This window comes from Macaca thibetana, chromosome 6, assembly GCF_024542745.1.
Source record: "Macaca thibetana thibetana isolate TM-01 chromosome 6, ASM2454274v1, whole genome shotgun sequence".
In the NCBI taxonomy this organism is placed as follows: Eukaryota; Metazoa; Chordata; class Mammalia; order Primates; family Cercopithecidae; genus Macaca; species Macaca thibetana.
Genome location: NC_065583.1, coordinates 5230810 through 5250911, shown reverse-complemented (window position 1 = coordinate 5250911; position 20102 = coordinate 5230810). Strand labels below are relative to the sequence as shown.

General features: G+C 44.0%; 1 protein-coding gene across 13 annotated transcripts in view; it reads right to left on the bottom strand.

The window, feature by feature from the left end:
* The window catches only part of NOP16 (NOP16 nucleolar protein), a 274193-nt gene that overhangs the window by 35056 nt on the left and 219035 nt on the right, over positions 1-20102 (bottom strand). The window lies entirely within an intron of this gene.

Here is a 20102-nt window from a genome sequence, read left to right as displayed (position 1 = left end):
TGGGGTGAAGGGAACTTCCAGGTTTTTTTGTTTTTTTCTTTTTAATTTTTTTATTTAGAGACAGAGCCTCGCTATATTAACTGGGCTGGTCTTGAACTGCTGGCCTCAAGGGATCCTCCTGCCTTGGTCTCCCAAAGCACTGGGATTACAGGTGTGAGCCACCAAGCCCAGCTGGAACTTTCAATTTAATTGGTAACACCTTGAGAACCTTTTGATGTTACTGGTTTTTTGAGGTTTTTTTAAAAATTGTTTTATTTAATTAAATTAATGTATTTATTTATTGCTGTCTATTTGCATGAGTTTTTGTTGGTATTTGTTTTTTGTTTTGAGGCAGGATCTTACTCTTGCCCAGGTTAGAGTGTAGTGGCACGATTATAGCTCACTACAGCCTCAACTCCTGGGCTTAAGTGATCCTCCCATCCTCAGACTTCCAAAGAGCTGGAATTACAGGCATGAGCTTTTTGATTGGTCTTTTTGATGTTATTGTAAGTGGAAGTTTTGTCTTCTTTTTTGGTTGCTTATTGTTAATGCATAGAAATTTAACTGATTTTTGTGCATTGGCTTTGATTCCTACTGCTTTGCTAAATTCATTTATTACCTCTAACATTTTTTTTGTGTGTGGAATATTTAGGGTTTTATACAGATAAGAGCTTATTAGCCAGGTTCCATGGTTCATACCCACAATCCCAGCACTTTGGGAGGTGGAGATGGGTGGATAGATTGAGCCCAGGAGTTTGAGACCAGTCTGGACAACCTGGCAAACCCCATCACTACTAAAACTACAAAAAATTAGCCAGGCATGGTGTTATGGTGCCCATAGTCCCAGTTACTCAGGAGGCTGAGGTGAGGGAATCACCTGAGCCCGGGGAGTCAAGGTTGCAGTGAGCCATGATTGTGTCAGAGGCGTGTGGACCAGAGCAAGTCCATCATAAGCAGGATCTGGGTAAAATGAGGCTGAAACCTACTGGGCTGCATTCCCAGATGGTTAGGGCATACTCAATCACAGGATGAGATAGGATGTCAGCACAAAATACAAGTCATAAAGACCTTGCTGATAACACAGGTTGCAGTGCTGGGCACAGTGGCTCACGCCTGTAATCCCAGCACTTTGGGAGGCCGAGGTGGGCGGATCATGAGGTCAGGAGATCGAGACCATCCTGGCTAACACGGTGAAACACCATCTCTATTAAAAATACAAAAAAAAAAAAAAAAATTAGCCAGGCATGGTGGCAGGTGCCGGTAGTCCCAGCTACTCAGGAGGCTGAGGCAGGAGAATGGCGTGAACCCGGGAGGCGGAGCTTGCAGTGAGCTGAGATCGCGCCACTGCACTCCAGCCTGGGCAACAGAGTGAGACTTTGCCCCTCCTTTACTTTCTTAATAAACCTGTTTTCTTTTTGCACCAAGGACTCACCCTGAATTCTTTCTTGCATGAGATCCAAGAACCCTCTCTTGGGGTTACCCCTGTCCTGTAACAATCACACCACTGCACTCCATCCTGGGCAATGAGAGTGAGGCCCTGTCTCTAAATAAATAAATACCATCTGCGAACAGAGATACTTCTTCCTTTCCAATCTGACTTGCTTTTATTTCTTTTTCTTGCCTAATTTCCCTGGCTAGGACTTCCAGTCCTATGTTGAATAGAAGTAGCAAAAGTGGGCATCCTTCTGCACAAGTTGTCCAAATCAAACTGGAGTCACTTATGCCAAACCCTAACAAAATGAACTTAGGCCGGGCGCGGTGGCTCACGCCTGTAATCCCAGCACTTTGGGAGGCCGAGGCGGGCGGATCACAAGGTCAGGAGATCGAGACCACGGTGAAACCCCGTCTCTACTAAAAATACAAAAAATTAGCTGGGCGCGGTGGCGGGCGCCTGTAGTCCCAGCTGCTCGGGAGGCTGAGGCAGGAGAATGGCGTGAGCCCGGGAGGTGGAGCTTGCAGTGAGCCGAGATCACGCCACTACACTCCAGCCTGGGCACAGAGCGAGACTCCGTCTCAAAAAAAAAAAAAAATGAACTTAGGAGGCTGAGGAGGGGCTTCCATGCACACGCGCCTATGATAGAAAATATTACAAGGACTGTCTGAGGCTGAGGCTGAGGCTGGACACGGTGGCTCATGCCTGTAATCCCAACACTTTGAGATGCTGAGATGGGTGGATCACCTGAGGTCTGGCGTTCAAGACCAACCTGACTAACATGATGAAACCCTGTCTCTACTAAAAATACAAAATTAGCCGGGCGTGGTGGCGCACACCTGTAATCCCAGCTACTCAGGAGACTGAGGCAGACGAATCACTTGAACCTAGGAGGCAGAGGTTGCAGTGAGCCGAGATTGCCCCATTGTACTCCAGCCTGGGCAACAAGAGCAAAGCTCTGTCTCAAACAAAAACAAAAACAAAAACAAAGAAACAACAACAAAAAAAAAACCCAACACAACAATAAAAAACAAGGACTGTCTGAAACCACAATCTTGCACAAAGGTCGTCACACCCATGCACAAAGAATATTTCTGCAAGGACACCTGTCCAGCAGTTGCCTGTTCAATCTTGGACTAATGCTACCCTTGTTATCAATCCTTGTAGCCAAGGATAATTTTTTCTAAACAACTAATGTAACCTTCCTCATTTTGCCTTTAAAACCCCTTTCCTTTCTTTTTCTCTCTGAGTGCCTCCCCCAATGGTTCACCATGGTACATGTATTCCCGGGGATGGAACTGTAAACAAAAAAGTATCTCAGATAGGTCTCCATCAATTTAGAGGTTTATTTTGCCAAGGTTGTGCATGCACCCAAGAAGAAGAGACACAAGACAGTACGATCTGTGGCATGCACTTTTTTCCAAAGAAGATTTTGAGGACTTCATTATTTAAAGGGGAAAAATGGGCAGGAGGGGAAAGGAGAAAGGGAAAAAAAGGGAAGGTAGACAAGTGAGATAAGCCATTGCATTCTTTTGAGGCTTTGATTAGTGCTCACTGAATCCACATGTTCCATGTGAAAAGGACAGGGTAGAGGAATAGTCAATTACATATCTTACACTCAGTAAATCTGTACATAAGATAAACAGAGAGTAGAGGAAGAGGTCAAATATGCATTTTTCTGAGGGGTATATGGGGGGATGATTTCTAGTCTCCTTTTGTCCTGCACCTGTGAAGATAAGCTGTTAATTTACATTGTCAAGGTGAGGGAGGCCACCTGGGGAGACATGTGGCCTTCTATCTTATACCTATCTGTTTAGGAACAAAAGGTAAGGCAGCTTTTTGTGTGGCTTAGTTTCCAAGCTTAATTTTTCCTTTTGAATAGTGAGTTTGGGGTCCTGAGATTTTATTTTCCTTTCACACAATCTGATATGGTTAGGCTGTGTCCCCTCCCAAATCTTATCTTGAATTCCCACATGTTGTAGGAGGGACCCGGTGGGAGGTGAATCATGGGGGCAAGTCTTTCCTGTGCTGTTCTTGTGACAGTGAATAAGTCTCACAAGAGAGTTCCCCTGAACAAGCTTTTCTCTCTTTTTGCCTTTTGCCATCCATGTAAGACATTACTTGCTCCTCCTTGCCTTCCGCTGTGATTGTGTACCTCCCCAGTCACTTGGAACTGTAAGTCCACTAAACCTCTTTCTTTTGTAAATTACTCAGTCTCAGGTATGTCTTTGTCAGAAGCGTGAAAACGGACTAATATACAATTTGTCATTCATTCCCAAGTAATATCATTTTTTCTTAGAGCCACTGTATCTGTTGTTATTTGAGGTTGACTCTCTCCTTGCTCCTGATCCCAGTTGATGAGCTTTCAGTCTTCCACCATGGAATATGATGTTTGCTGTGGATTTCTTTTCTTTTCTTTTTTATAGAGCTGGGTATCACTAAGTTGCCCAACCTGGTCTCAAACTCTTGGGCTTAAGTGATCCTCCTGCCACTGCCTCCCAAAAAGTGTTTGGAATTTATACGTATGAGCCACCATACCTGGCCAGATTTTTCGTGTATGGCTTTTATTACATTATATAACTACCTTCTGTTCCTACTTTATTGACTGTTTTAATCATGAAAGGGTGTTGAATTTTGCCAAATGATTTTTCTGCTCTGTTGAGATGATCACTGTTTTTTTAATTAATTCGGTTAATGCAGTACATTACATTGATGATTCTTGTATGGTGAACCACTCTTGCTTTCAGGGTATAAACCCCCTTGGTCACAGTACACAATCCTTTTATCATGCTGTTGAATTCAGTTGCTAGTATTTTGCTGAGGATTTTTGCATCAATGTTCACAAGAGATAATGATCTACAGTTTTTCTTTCTACTAGTGTCTTCTTTTCTTTATGCTATTACTGGGACTTGTAGTGTCTTTTTTGGCCTTGGTGTCAGCATGATGCTGGCCTCATAGAAAGAGTTAGGAAGTGTTCTCTTCAATTTCTGTCAGAAGTTTGAGAAGAGTTGATATTAGTTCTTCTTTAAATGTTTTATAGAATTCACCAGTGAAGCTATTAGATCCTGGGCTTTTCTTTCTTAGGAGATTTTCGATTACCAATCCAATCTCACTAGATATAGGTTTACTCAGATTTTCTATTTCTTTATGGCTTAGTCTTGATAGGTTTTGTGTTTCTAGGAATTTGTTCATTTCATCTAGGTTGGTGTACAATTTCTCACAGTAATCTTTTTTTTTTTTTTTTTGAGACAGAGTTTTGCTCTGGAGTGTAATTGCAATGGTGTGATCTCGGCTCACCACAACCTCCGCCTCCCAGATTCAAGTGATTCTCCTTCCTGCCTCAGCCTCTTGAGTAGCTGGGATTACAAGTGTGTGCCACCACACCTGGCTAATTTTGTATTTTTAGTAGGGACAGGGTTTCTCCATGTTGGTCAGGTTGATCTCGCACTCCTGAACTCAGGTGATCCTCTGGCCTCAGCCTCCCAAAGTGTTGGGATTACAGGCGTGAGCCACCATGCCCGGCCACAGTAATCTTTTATAATCCTTATTATTCCTATGGAATCAGTAGCAATGTCCTCATTCTTGTTTCTACTTTTAGTAATTTGAATTTTTTTTTCTTAGTTCATCTAGCTAAAGGTTTGTCAATTTTGTTGATCTTTTCAAAGAACCAACTTTCTTTTTTTTAAATTTATTAATATTATCATTATTTATAGAGATGGAGTTTCACCATGTTGGCCAGGTTGGTCTTGAACTCCTGGCCTCAAGTGATCTGCCCACCTCAGCCTTACAAAGTGCTAGGATTACAGGTGTGAGCCACCATGCCCAGATGAAGAATCAACTTTCTATGCTCGTAAATTATTTTTGCCAAGACTAGTGGAGTTTTATTCCATGGATGCACAGATAATTATTTGGCTGATGATTTAAAGGTAATTCCTATGCACATTTCTGGAATTCTTGCCCTGCCTAGCTCCCTCTTCTCAGTACCTTACCCTGCAAATCCTAGCCACTTCAACTTCCCCCAACTCCTATCTCTGTCTCTTGCCTCTGTGAGACTACTGGACTGTCTGTCTGGGTTCCCCTTCCCTTCCTAGCAGCTTAGAAATTCCTTCAGGCAGGCCGGGCACAGTGGCTCACGCCTGTAATCCCAGCACTTTGGGAGGCTGAGGCAGGTGGATAACCCAAGGTCAGGAGTTCAAGACCAGCCTGACCAACATGAAGAAACCCCCACCCCCACTAAAAATACAAAATTAGCCAGGTGTGGTGGCGCATGCCTGCAATCCCAGCTACTTGGGAGGCTGAGGCAGGAGAATCGCTGGAACCCAGGAGGCGGAGGTTGCGGTGAGCCAAGATCACACCATTGCACTCCAGCCTGGGCAACAAGAGCAAAACTCCGTCTCAAAAAAAAAAAAAAAAAAAAAAGAAAAGAAAAGAAATTCCTTCAGGCAGAAAGGCTGGTGTTCTGTTGTTAGCAGATCTAAGATAACCTACCTCCAAAGGCCAAGGGAACTGAGAGGCTGAAGAAAGAGGTTGACAAATCCAGTTTCTCAAAAAGAAATATTTAATAGAGACAAACAGAAGCCTTGTCTCAGGCAGCCACATGGCAGTGGATCTCTGCAACTGCCCTCCAGAAAGTATCCTTTTTATAGTGAAATTTTAGCCTCAGACGTCTTGTGAAACTCCTGACCACTGGGGAATTTAAATAAGCTCTCTCTCTCTCTTTTTTTTTTTTTTTTAAAGAGACAGGGTCTCACTGTGTTGCCCAGGCTGATCGCAAATTCCTGGGCTCAAGAGATCCTCCCACCTCAGTCTCCCAAAGTGCTGGGATTAAGCCACTGCAACCCAGCCTAGATAAACATCTTTATGAGAGGTTATCTCTGCTACAGGCACTGTTTCTTTACAAGGGGTTATCTCCATTACAGGCACTGTTTCCTGACCTTGCCACAGGACTGCCTTAGTATGCACTAGTCAAACATGGGTCATTATGGTGGTTTCCCTTCAAGATAGTGTTACTCTTGCCAGGCAACTGGCTGTTTTCCTACACCTGGAAAATCACAGGGTTCACTCTCTTTGTTTCTCTTCTCTCAGGGATCACAGTCCTGTGCTGCCCATTGCCAATGTCTAAAAACAGGGCCAGGCACAGTGGCTCACACTTGTAATCCCAGCACTTTGGGAGGCCAAGGTGGGTGGATCACCTGAGGTCAGGAGTTCGAGACCAGCCTGGCCAACAAGGTGAAACCCTGTCTCTACTAAAAATACTAAATATTAGCCAAGCATAGTGGCAGGCACCTGTAATCCTAGCTACTTGGGAGGCTGAGGCAGGAGAATTGCTTTAATCCAGGAGATGGAGGTTGCAGTGAGCCAAGAGCATACCGTCGCACTCCAGTCTGGGCAACAGAGCAAGACTCTGTCTCAAAAAAAAAAAAAAAAGAGGAAAGAAATTAAAAACATTATTTTTAACACTTGTAGCCAAGAAAAATTAGAATTCAGTCCAAACTGTAGAAAATAATAAAAAATGAAAAACATTAGGCAAGATTAGAGTCTAACAACAGGTGTACTACAGTTTTTGAAACATAATTTTTCTCTCTCTAGTTTCCCATTTTTACTAAAGTCATGTTAGAACTGATTTGCTTTATTATACTTGGCCTGATTATTTGTATACAGTGCGGCAAGAATAATTTTTTTTTTTTTTTTTTTTTTTTTTTTTGAGACGGAGTCTCACTCTGTAGCCCAGGCTGGAGTGCAGTGGCCGGATCTCAGCTCACTGCAAGCTCCGCCTCCCGGGTTCACGCCATTCTCCGGCCTCAGCCTCCCAAGTAGCTGGGACTACAGGCGCCCACCACCTCGCCCGGCTAGTTTTTTGTATTTCTTAGTAGAGACGGGGTTTCACCGTGTTAGCCAGGATGGTCTCGATCTCCTGACCTCGTGATCCACCCGTCTCGGCCTCCCAAAGTGCTGGGATTACAGGCTTGAGCCACCGTGCCCGGCCGAGAATAATTTTTTTACATAGGCTTTTAAGGCTATGAATGGACTTTGTTCCATAGAAGGAATCTCAGATAAGACTTTTTTAAAACTGAGCCCAGCCATGGATTTATATCATCAAATAACCTATGAGTTGGGTGAATTCCTCTCTTCTTGAAGTTCCAAGATAAACTTGTGGCTCCTGGGCCTGTCAGAAAGTGACATTCTTTACTTACCACAGGTCAGGAATGCTGTACAGGGACTGTGTAGACAAGGTAAGAGGCCAGTTTTCCCAAGGTGCTTTTATTGGCCCCATAGGTCAAGTTTGATTCCTTAAAGGAAAGCATACCATTCCAGTCAGTAACCAGTTTCTCCAATTCTGTCCTGCAATAAATGAAAACAGATTCTTTTTTCTTTTTTTTCTTTTTGAGACAGAATTTTGCTCTTGTTGCCCAGGCTAGAGTATAGTGGCATGGTCTTGGCTCACCGTTGGCAACCTCCACCTCCCGGGTTCAAGTGATTCTCCTGCCTCAGCCTCCCAAGTAGCTAGGATTACAGGCATGCACCACCACGCCTGGCTAATTTTGTATTTTTAGTACAGATGGGGTTTCTTCATGTTGGTCAGGCTGGTTACGAACTCCCGACCTCAGGTGATCTGCCCGCCTTGGCCTCCCAAAGTGCTGAGATTACAGTTGTGAGCTACTGTACCTGGCCAAGAACAGATTCTTATTGTACTGATGTAAATAACTATGTTACCATAAGTTAAGAATACTCACAGATAGTTTCCAAATTCTGGAGAAATCAGGTAAAGAGCAAAAAATATGTTCAAAATGTTGTTCATAGGAGTATACTAAATTATTAAAAGCTGTCAATAGCTCAAAAGAAAACTTCCCTTGACTCTGAAAAAACAAAACAAAGGATTAGCAATGTTTTCAGCAAAAAGTCAAAAAGATTACATCAGTCTTCTGTTAGCTCATTCCATGTAGTTCATTGCTGTTCAGCTTGATATTCATGAACTTTTCACTTCTCTGTGAGTCCTGAAAGTTTTATTCTATTCTGATGTCACAATCTCCAAATGTATCAGAAACTTGTATTCAAGAGCACCTGTTAGATTTTATAGCTGATTATAAAACAACCTTCTAAAGAGGACCAAAACAAGACAACAATTGTCTGTGGATGACAAAAAGTTTTAGGGCAGCCATAGTCAAACACAATTGACAAGGATATTTGTTACATCTGTGGCACAAAATAATTTAATGTAACAATTATAATTATTACTGATAATATACACTAAGTCATACAATAATTATAGGGGTTTCCCATAATTTTGGAACACATACTAATAACATATTTATACAAATATAGCCCAAAGAAAACCAAACACCATTTCATATTTGACTGTGTTTTCTATATACTTTTTATACCAAATAAGCCAAATTGTGTCATTTTTGGACTTTAGGGAATCTAATATCTTAAAGCATTAATTAGGTCAGAAAAAGACATAATTTATAATTTGAGTTTAGAAAGTTTGTCAAATATTAAAGGTTGAAAACACTTGATACCACAGGTCATTGTAAAATAAGTCATTCTTTTGACCAAAGTGCTAACTCAAGGATTTTTTTTTAAAAAAGAGGAAACCTTCATTCTTTGAGAGAGGAGACTTAATTTTGTAAACAATAAGCCCTAATGAAAACAACATGAAGCCAATTAAATTTGTTTTTCAATATTTTATTTTATTTTATTTTATTTTTTGAGACGGAGTCTTGCTCTGTCGCCCAGGCTGGAGTGCAGTGGCCACATCTCAGCTCACTGCAAGCTCCGCCTCCTGGGTTTACGCCATTCACCTGCCTCAGCCTCCCGAGTAGCTGGGACTACAGGCGCCTGCCACGTCACCCGGTTAGTTTTTTGTATTTTTTAGTAGAGATGGGGTTTCACCGTGTTAGCCAGGATGGTCTCGATCTCCTGACCTCGTGATCCACCTGTCTCAGCCTCCCAAAGTGCTGGGATTACAGGAATGAGCCACTGTGCCCGGCCGTTTTTCAAAATTTTATAAGTAATCTATAAAATTTTAATCTTGCCCATAAGTTATAACTTCCATAAGCCTTTTATAACCTTTATTAATGAGTTGGTTAATGCTTTGAGAAAACATTGTTAATGCTGGTCTTGCATCAGCATGCATTTGACATTAATGATTAATTTATAGAGAAACTAAACTTATTTTATCTCTCAAAATTGGCTTTTACAATCTCACATGCCCACTTCCTCTGTGATAGTCCCTGGGCCTTGAGGAGTTAAATAGCTTTAATTTCTGGCTCCATGTCTCAGGAATGCAGTTTATTTTGACTGCCATCTTCTACCGGCCTAAAGATGAGGCTTTAATTGATGTCAGTGTTCAACATTTAGCAAGACTTGGTGTCCTTCTTAGACCCAGTAGTCAAAGCCCTTTAACTCAGTATCACAAGGACTTTAAAAGCCCATTTAGAAAGATACATGAATGTGGCCGGGCGCGGTGGCTCAAGCCTGTAATCCCAGCACTTTGGGAGGCCGAGGCGGGTGGATCACAAGGTCAGGAGATCGAGACTATCCTGGCTAACATGGTGAAACCCCGTCTCTACTAAAAATACAAAAAACTAGCCGGGCGTGGTGGCGGGCGCCTGTAGTCTCAGCTACTTGGGAGGCTGAGGCGGGAGAATGGCGTGAACCCGGGAGGCGGAGCTTGCAGTGAGCCGAGATCACGCCACTGCACTCCAGCCTGGGAGACACAGCGAGACTCCGTCTCAAAAAAAAAAAAAAAAAAAAAAAAGAAAGATACATGAATGTAATAACCTTAAGGTTAAAAAAATTCTTTTTTTTTTTTCTGAGATAGAGTCTCACTCTGTCACCCAGGCTAGAGTGCAGTGGTGCTATCTCAGCTCACTGCAACCTCTGCCTTCCAGGTTTGAGTGATTCTCCTGTCTCAGCCTCCCGAGTAGCTGGGACTACAGGCACCTGCTACCAGGCTAATTTTTGTAATATTAGTAGAGATGGGGTTTTACCATATTGGTCAGGCTAGTCTCAAACTCCTGACCTCAGGTGATCCACCCACCTCAGTCTCCCAAAGGGCTGGGATTACAGGCATGAACCAACATGCCCAGCAAAAAAAATTCTTTTAATCTCACTTTTTTTTCAGCAAACCAAAACTTGATAATAATGGCAGAGGAATTGTTTCAGTAAACCATAAAATCTGTTAGACTGGTTACCAAAGGGCAAAAGAAAAAACCTTCAGCACTGCGCCAAATATTATGTTGGAAGAAAACATTTCCTTTATACCTTTAAGAAAACATTGTTCGCATCAGTCCACAACAAATAGAACTCAAGGAAAAAAACTTATATGAGCTGAAAAATAAGTTGAAGAGCATTACTGTCTTGCCCTTTAAAAGAGGAGAGAAAAACGAAAATGGCAAGCTATAATAGAAGTTGAAATTTGGGTTAAAAAATATTTAAATCTCTTATGATTTATTAACAGTAAATCAATCACTTAAGAAAGTTTCATTGCTCTTACCAATTATTCACTGCATTTTTTTCATTTACATCAAGCCCAATCTCTGGAAAGACCATTATAATTTCCCTTTAATTAACAGACAACTTGATCACATAAAAGTTTTTTTTTTAAATAAATCCTCTTATGACTTACAAAGACTGTTCATGCCATGCTTGGACTTTCTGGTTTGTCCTGAACATCTTTCTTTCTTTCCTTCTCCCTTCCTTCCTTCCTCTTCTTTCTTTCTTTTCTTTCTTCCTTTCTTTCTTTCTTTCTTTCTCTTTTTTCTTTCCCTCTCTCCTTCCTTCCTTCCTTCCTTCCTTCCTTCCTTCCTTTTCCTTTCTTTTCTCTCTCTCTCTCTCTCTTTCTTTCTTTCTTGACAAAGTCTCACTGTGTCACTCAGGCTGGAGTGCAGTGGCACGATCTCAGCTCACTACAACCTCCACCTCCCAGGTTCAAGTGATTCTCATGCCTCAGCCTCCTGAGTAGCTAGAATTTCAAGCGCAAATCACCATGCCTGACTCATTTTTTATAATTCTAGTAGAGATGGAGTTTTACCATGTTGACTAGGCTGGTCTTGAACTCCTGACCTCAGTTGATCCACCCACCTCGGCCTCCCAAAGTGCTGGGATTACAGGTGTGAGCCACTATGCCTGGTCAAACACCCCTCTCTCTTAAACAACCAGTCATTTTATTCTAGGACTAAACTTACCATACAAGGTTCTTGCTCATATAAAATTGTTTCTCATGACTGGTCACAGTGGCTTACGTCTGTAATCTCAGCACTTTGGGAGGGCAAGGCAGGAGGATCACCTGGGGTCAGGAGTTCGAGACCAGCCTGGCCAACATGGTGAAACCCCGTCTCTACTAAAAATACAAAAATTAGCTGGGTGTGGTGGCAGGCACCTGTAATCCTAGCTACTCGGGAGGCTGAAACAGGATAATTGCTTGAACCTGGGAGGCAGACATTTCAGTGAGCTGAGATAACGCCAATGCACTCCAGCCTGGGTGACAAGAGCAAAACTCCATCCATCGCAAAAAAAAAAAAAAAAATCTTTAAGCCTCCTTACCAAAAAAACCCAACCAAACAAACAAAATAAAACTTTTTTTTTATATAACTTACTTTACATCTCTCTTATTTCCTGGTTTCTTTTACCTTTTTAATATAACCATATAATCTTTAAATAAGCTTTGAATTAGACAAAAATTGTTCACTTTTTTTTTTTTTTTTTTGGAAAGAATGTTTTCTGGCCAGGCACAGTGGCTCACGCCTCTAATCCCAACACTGTGGGAGGCCAAGGCAGGCAGATCACTTGAGGTCAGGAGTTCAAGAACAGCCTGGGCAACATGGTGAAACTCAGTCTCTACTAAAAATACAAAAATTAGCTGGGCATGAGCACCTGTAATCCCATTTACCTGGGAGGCTGAGGCAGCAGAATTGCTTGAACCCAGGAGGCAGAGGTTGCATTGAGCCGAGGTCACACCACTGCACTCCAGCCTGGGTAACACAGCAAGGCTCCATCTCAAAAAAAAAGAAGTACAGCTTATAGATTCATAAAAATCTTTTATTTTCCTTAGACTTGCAAATTCTTTATAACCTGTTTCACTACCCTAGGCAATTGTCAGCTAAATTGCCTTCAAGTTGCATACTAAAGGAAACAACTCAGATGAAAATCAAATAGCAAAATTTATATCATAAGGTATGGAGAAAAAACTATGGTGTGCTAGAGGGAAATTAAAACAGATTTAATTGCCAATTTAACATAAAATTATAGAAATTATAAAGGCCTTTTAAATATATATACACACACACATACACAAAGATCCTATAGCTTTTACTTCAGAACTTTAGCCATGAGATAAATACAAATTCACCAGCTTGCAAAAAGAACCTGTTGGATCCAAACAATGGTTTTTATTTTAATAGAAAAATAACAGCAGACTTAAAGCAGGCAGAAAAGAAAATAGAGAAAAAGAGGACTTAGGAACTCTATAGTTGCTGATCGACCTTAGGGCTCTTCTTCCTTAATGTAAATGTGCACAAAGACCATATTACTTTCATTTTACATAAAGTCTGGCAAGCAGAGATGCCATAAAACCTATGGAGTGCTTTCAAGGTGATTATTCTCATAGTTTTCTCCTCATTCTTAGATTATTTGTTTCTCACTTTTTTTTTTTTTTCTCTTAAAAGGAGGCACTGAGCTGTGGCCTAGGGTTTTTGTGTGGTGGATGGATGCGTACTGCTTGTGGGCAGGACTCCAAAGTGTGTCACCACTGAGTCGTTTCCACCCTCTGTTTCTCTCTCCAGAGGTCTATGACCTCTGAAAGGGCTCAGAACGCTGAGTGTCAGCCCTTATATGTGTTTCTTAGACAAGCCTTTTTTTAAAATTAATTTTTGTTGTGGATTTCCTCGTGGGGCCACTGCACATCACAGGGGGTGAATCCCCCAGACAGTCCCATGAGGCCCCCAGTCACCCAGGGGTGCCTTTCGGCGGGGAGGAGCAAATGCCCTTTCTCTTAGGTGCTGAGAAAACTTAGTCTCTCATTTACCTATGAAAACAACAGTTCAGTTCCTCACACAAATATGCACAGAGAAGCCAAATTTAGATTAATTTTGAGAGCATCTCTGAACTAGAAGTAGGATCCTTAAACAACAACTTCCTAGGAGAGCAAATAAAAACCAACAGCCAAGACTACTTCCTGTAAACTGTGCTCAGCCACTCTTATTTGTAGCTCTTATCCGCCATTACACACAGCAAGGTCAAATCCTCTCACAGTATAAGGTAATCTCTGATATCCCCAAAGCCCAAGAGGTCAGGTCATACAATACAGGGAAACAGAGCTTTAGACCTAAGAAAAATCTGCTCATGACTCTTAAAACTCCACAGAGAAAACAGAACACCTCAAAAAGGGTGAGTGGCGCCTTTGTTTGAATTATTTAAAGAGGATTAAGTCATTTGAAGCCTTCACTAGATTTTTTGGTAGTGCATATGGCAAAGAGGGAAGGAGGTTAGGATGCAAGAAAAGTAAATAAAAATTTTTTTTTTTTGGTTAGGTGCAGTGGCTCATGCCTGTAATCCCAGCACTTTGGGAGGCCAAGGTGGATGGATCATTTGAGGTCAGGAGTTCGAGACCATCCTGGCCAACATGGTGAAAACCCGTCTCTACTAAAAATACAAAAATTAACTGGGTGTGGTGGCACACACCTGTAGTTCCAGCTACTCAGGAGGTTGAGGCAGAAGAATCGCTTGAATCTGGGAGGCGGAGGTTGTAGTGAGCCGAGATCATGCCACTGCACTCCAGCCTGGGTGACAGAGTGAGACTCCATCTCAAAAAATACAAATACAAATACAAATACAAAAATTAGCCGGGTCTTAGTGGCACGCACCTGTAATCCCAGCTACTCGGGAGGCTGAGGCAGGAGAATCACTTGAACCCGGGAGGCAGAGGTTGTGCTGGGCCAAGATTGCACCACTGCATTCCAGTCTGAGTGACAGAATGAGACCCTGTCCCCGCCACCAAAAAAAAGAATTTTTTTTTAAACAGAAAACAAACACAGAAACCAAGCACATGGTTTTTGGGGTTTTTTTGTTTTCTGTTTTCCCTCTTTGCAGCTGCAAGAAATTTTAGCCAAATTAGAAAGGCTTTGTTACCCATATTTTGGAATTCGCACTCGGATTTGACGAAGTCACGTAGAGTTGGTCAAATCTAATGGGAGAAAGACTAGAACATACAACAATAACAACAAACCCAACAATATGGTCACTAAGCACTCTAATGGTAAAGAGAAATTAAGACCAGCTGGTTGTTAAACTTTAGCCAAGACAAAACCCCAATTCAGCTACTTACGTAGGGATGGGTCTCAGGCTGAAGACTGCTCTCTACCATCCTAAAAGCAGGAAAAAACTCAAACTCATCTTCCCTGCTGGCAGCGAGCTCAAACTCCGTAAAAGAATTACCTGCCTTCAATCATCGTGGAAGCAGGAGATCTTCTTGTTGGAAGCAAGTAAAACTACAAACAAGGGAGTGGTACAGCAAAATAAACTTTAGATCTCCACCAAATTTTGGGAGATCAGGGATTCTCTGGAGGGGGTGCATCCGACCTCAGCAAATTGTCCTATTGGTCTGAGCCATAAAGGTAGCTCATGCTGGTCCCAAGCACTGATAGGAGATATGCCAAAGGTCAGGGGCATCTCCACTCAGAATCCTTCTATGGAGATGGTTACTAAAATGTGAACCCCGAATATCTGAGACAGGTCTTAGTTAATAAAGTTTATTTTGCTGAGGTTGAGGACACGTGCCCGTGACACGGCCTCAGGAGGGGTCCTGACGACATGGTGCTCAAGGTGGTCAGAGCAGAGTTTGGTTTCATACATTTTAGGGAGATGTGAGACATCAATCAACATATTTACATATGAACATTGGTTCCGTCCGGAAAGGTGGGACAACTTGAAGCAAAGGTGGGACAACTCCATGGGGAGGGGGCTTCCAGGTCATAGGTAGATAAGAGACAAATGGTTGCATTCTTTTGAGTTTCTGAGTAACCTCTCCAAAGAAGGCAATCGGATATGCATTTATCTCAGTGAGCAGAGGGGTGACTGAATAGAATGAGAAGCAGGTTTTTCCCAAGCAATTCCCAGCTTGACCTTTTCCCTTTAGCTTAGCGATCTGGAGGCCCCAAGATTTATTTTCCTTTCACAGCCCCTGCACTATGAAACACACATCTATGAAGATGGAGATGTTCTGAGGCTCCTGGGAGCCTTGGTACATCGTAGCTGGTGCTGGATGGGGCACAGGGTCCCTGGGAGGCATGGACAGAGGATGCTCCACCATAGTTGTAGATCCTGGGATTTCATGATTTTTGCAGTAAGTCTGTGCCTGTCCCTGATCTGCTTGTATCTCCCTAGAAAATTCAGGCCCTCTGAGGCCACACGAAGGCTGCAGATACATCCAACTAAAAGATGTCCTGTACCTGGATTCTCGTTTTCCCAACCAGAAAACGAAGCATAAAGTTGACGTTTTCTTCTGTGACATCTGCCTAACAGCTTTCTCCTGCCTTTCAGTATCTTTACTGCCTATTAAAGGAGCACGGCGGTCCCTGGGCCTGCACTGCTTACAGAGGCTGACCCTTACCTGTTTGTGGCAGGGGATCTTCCGATCTTCCAGCGCTTTGCCTTTTCTCTGGGGTAAACACTGAGAAAAACACTGAGTTCTACTTCTTTTGTTGTTTTGAGACAGGGTTTCATTACTGTCACCAGGCTGGAGTCAGTGGCTCGATCTCAGCTCACTGCAACCTCTATCTCCCAGGCTCAAGGGATCCTCCCATTTCAGCCTCCCAAGTAGTTGGGACCACAGGTACGCACCACTGTGCCTGGCTAATTTTTGTAATTTTTTTGTAGAGACAAGGTTTCACCATATTGCCCAGGCAGGTCTCGAACTCCTGAGCTCAATCCACCCGCCTCGGCCTCCCACAGGGCTGGGATTACAGGCATGAGCCACCGCGCCAGGCTGAGTAGTGGTTTTTGTTTTGTTTTGTTTTTTAGACGGAGCCTCGCTCTGCCGCCCAGGCTGGAGTGCAGTGGCGCGGTCTCGGCTCACTGCAAGCTCCGCCTCCTGGATTCACGCTATTTTCCTGCCTCAGCCTCACGAGCAGCTGGGGCTACAGACGCCCACAACCTTGCCCAGCTAATTTTTTGTATTTTTAGTAGGGCCCGGGTTTCACCGTATTAGCCAGGATGGTGTCGATTTCCTGACCTCGTGATTCGCCCGCCTCGGCCTCTCAAAGAACTGGGATTACAGGCTTGAGCCACCGCGCCCGGCCAGACTGAGTAGTTTTAAATTCACTTCTAGGAGGTGCCTGTCTCTTCTGTGCTGGGAACTGGAGTGTTCCCTCACAGCGCGGTCTCTGCTAACCTCCTATCCTAGGTCTCTATGGTATGGGAGGCCCCAGTTCTACTTCCGCTCCTTAGCATTCTCCTGGTTTAGAGTCTCGTGGGGCGTCATTCTCTCTAGATGGTGAAATTTTATTTCAGGAAGTTTTCTAGCTCACTACCTTTTTTTTGGTTTTTTGTTTGTTTGTTTGTTTGTTTTTTTGAGACGGAGTCTCGCTCTGTCGCCCAGGCTGGAATGCAGTGGCCGGATCTCAGCTCCCTGCAAGCTCCGCCTCCCGGGTTCACACCATTCTCCTGCCTCAGCCTCCCGAGTAGCTGGGACTACAGGCGCCTGCCACCTCGCCCAGCTAGTTTTTTGTATTTTTTAGTAGAGACGGGGTTTCACTGTGTCAGCCAGGATGGTCTCGATCTCCTGACCTCGTGATCCGCCCATCTCGGCCTCCCAAAGTGCTGGGATTACAGGCTTGAGCCACCGCACCCGGCCAAGCTCACTACCTTTAAGAATGTTCTTTTCGGCCGGGTGCAGTGGCTCACGCCTGTAATCCCAGCACTTCGGGAGGCCGAGGCAGGTGGATCATGAGGTCAGAGGATCCAGACCATCCTGGCTAACATGGTGAAACCCCCGTCTCTACTAAAAATACAAAAAAATTAGCTGGGGGTGGTGGCGGGTGCCTGTAGTCCCAGCTACTCGGGAGGCTGAGGCAGGAGAATGGCCTGAACCTGGGAGGCAGAGCTTGCAGTGAGCCGAGATGGTGCCACTGCACTCCAGCCTGGGCCACAGAGCGAGACTCCGTCTCAAAAATCAAACAAACCAACAAAAAGAATGTTCTTTTCTGGCCAGGTGCAGTGGCTTATGCCTGTAATCTCAGCACTTTGGGAGGCCAAGGTGGGTGGGTCACTGGAGGTCAGGAGTTTAAGACCAGCCTGACCAACATGGTGAAACCCCGTCTGTACTAAAAACACAAAAATTGGCTGGGCATGGTGTTGCATGCCTGTAGTCCCAGCTACTTGGGAGGCTGAGGCAGGAAAATCGCTTGAACCCAGGAGATGGAGGTTGCAGTGAGGGCTGAGATCATACCAGTGCACTCCAGCCTGGGCAAGAGAGCAAGACTCTCTCTCAAAAAAAAAAAAGTTCTTTTCTTAAATCTTCAATTGACATATTTCTCTCTTTTCTTTACAATGTGTTATTGTTAAAGAAACCCTATCGTTTGTCCTGTAGAGTTTATCTCAGTGTGGGCTATCCTGTTCACATTCCTGTGGTGGCATTTAACATACTCTTCTGAACCTCAATTTCCTGTAAAGTGGTGGTAGTAAGATCTAGAGCGGTGACTCTCAACCAGGGACAACTTTGCCACTCAGAGACCAATAAGCAAATCATGTATCTGATGAGTAATTTTAGAAAACAAAGAATGAGCCAAACTCAATAGTAAGAAAACAGGCCAGGCACAGTGGCTCACTCCTATAATCCCAGTAATTTGGGAGACTGAGGTAGGAAGATCACTTGAGCCCAGGAGTTTGAGACCAGCTTGGACAACATAGCAAGAACTCATCTCTAAAAACAAAACAAATAAAAAATTAGCCAGTATGATGGGATGTAACTGTAGACCCAGCTACTGGGGAGGCTGAAGTATCAGGGTTCATTGGGTCCGGGAGGTCAAGGCTGCAGTGAGTCATGATTGTGCCACTGTGCTCCATCCTGGGTGACAGAGTGAAATGGAAGGAAGGGAGGGATGGAGGGAGGGAAGGAAGATACACGGAAGGATTGCTTGAACTCAGGAGTTCAAGCCCAGCCTGGGAGACATAGGGGGACTCTGTCTCTACAACAACAGCAACAAAAGTAGCCGGGTGTGGTGGGTCCCAGCAACTCAGAAGGCTGAGGTGGGAAGATTGTTTGAACCCAGGATGTTGAGGCTTCAGTGAGCCATGATCATGCCATGGCATTCCAGCCTGGGTGACAGTGTGAGGAAAGAAAGAGAGAGAGGATGGCAGGAAAGAAGGAAGGGAGGGAGGGAGGGAGGGAGGGAAGGAGGGAAAGAAGGAGGAAGGAAGGAAGGGAGGGAAAGACAGAGAACAGAGAGAGGGGAAGGAAGGAAGGGAAGGAGAGAGGGAGGGAAGGAAGGAAGGAGAAAAGACAACCTACAGAATGGGAGAAAATATTTGAAAAACATTTTATCATATATCTGATAAGGGTATGGTATCCAGAATATACATTAAAAAAAAACTTTCATAACTCAACAGCAAAAAGACAAACAATTCAATTAAAAATATGAGCAGGGAGCGGCCGGGCACAGCGGCTTAAACCTGTAATCCCAGCACTTTGGGAGGCTGAGGCGGGCAGATCACAAGGTCAGGAGATTGAGACCATCCTGCCTAATACAGTGAAACCCTGTCTCTACTAAAAATACAAAAACAAAATTAGCTGGGCATGGTGGCGGGTGCCTGTAGTCCCAGCTACTCGGGAGGCTGAGGCGGGAGAATGGCATGAACCTGGGAGGTGGAGCTTGCAGTAAGCTGAGATGGTGCCACTGCACTCCAGCCTGGGCGACAGAGCAAGACCCTGTCTCAAAAAAAAAAAAAAAAAGGAGGAGCAGAGAGCTTGAATAGATATTTCTCCAAAGAAGATATGCACATGGCTAGAAGTCACATGAAAAGAGGCTTCACATTACTGGTCATTAGGTAAATGCAAATGAAAATCACAGTGAAACACCACTTCACACCCATGAGGCTGGCTATAATTTTTTTAAAGAGAAAATGAGGGCTGGCAAGTATGAGGGAAAATTGGAACCCTTGCACACTGCTGGTAGAATGTAAAATGGTGCAACCATTGTAAAACACACTTTGGTGTTGTCTCAAAAAGTTAAAAATAGGCCGGGCACGGTGACTCATGCCTGTAATCCCAGCACTTTGGGAGGCCGAGGCAGGCAGATCACAAGGTCAGGAGATCGAGACCATCCTGGCTAACCCGGTGAAACCCCGTCTCTGGCCGGGCGCGGTGGCTCAAGCCTGTAATCCCAGCACTTTGGGAGGCCAAGACGGGCGGATCACGAGGTCAGGAGATCGAGACCATCCTGGCTAACCCGGTGAAACCCCGTCTCTACTAAAAAATACAAAAAACTAGCCGGGCGAGGTGGCGGGCGCCTGTGGTCCCAGCTCCTCGGGAGGCTGAGGCAGGAGAATGGCGTAAACCCGGGAGGCGGAGCTTGCAGTGAGCTGAGATGCGGCCACTGCACTCCAGCCTGGGCGACAGAGCGAGACTCCGCCTCAAAAAAAAAAAAAAAAAAAACCCCGTCTCTACTAAAAATACAAAAAATTAGCTGGCCGC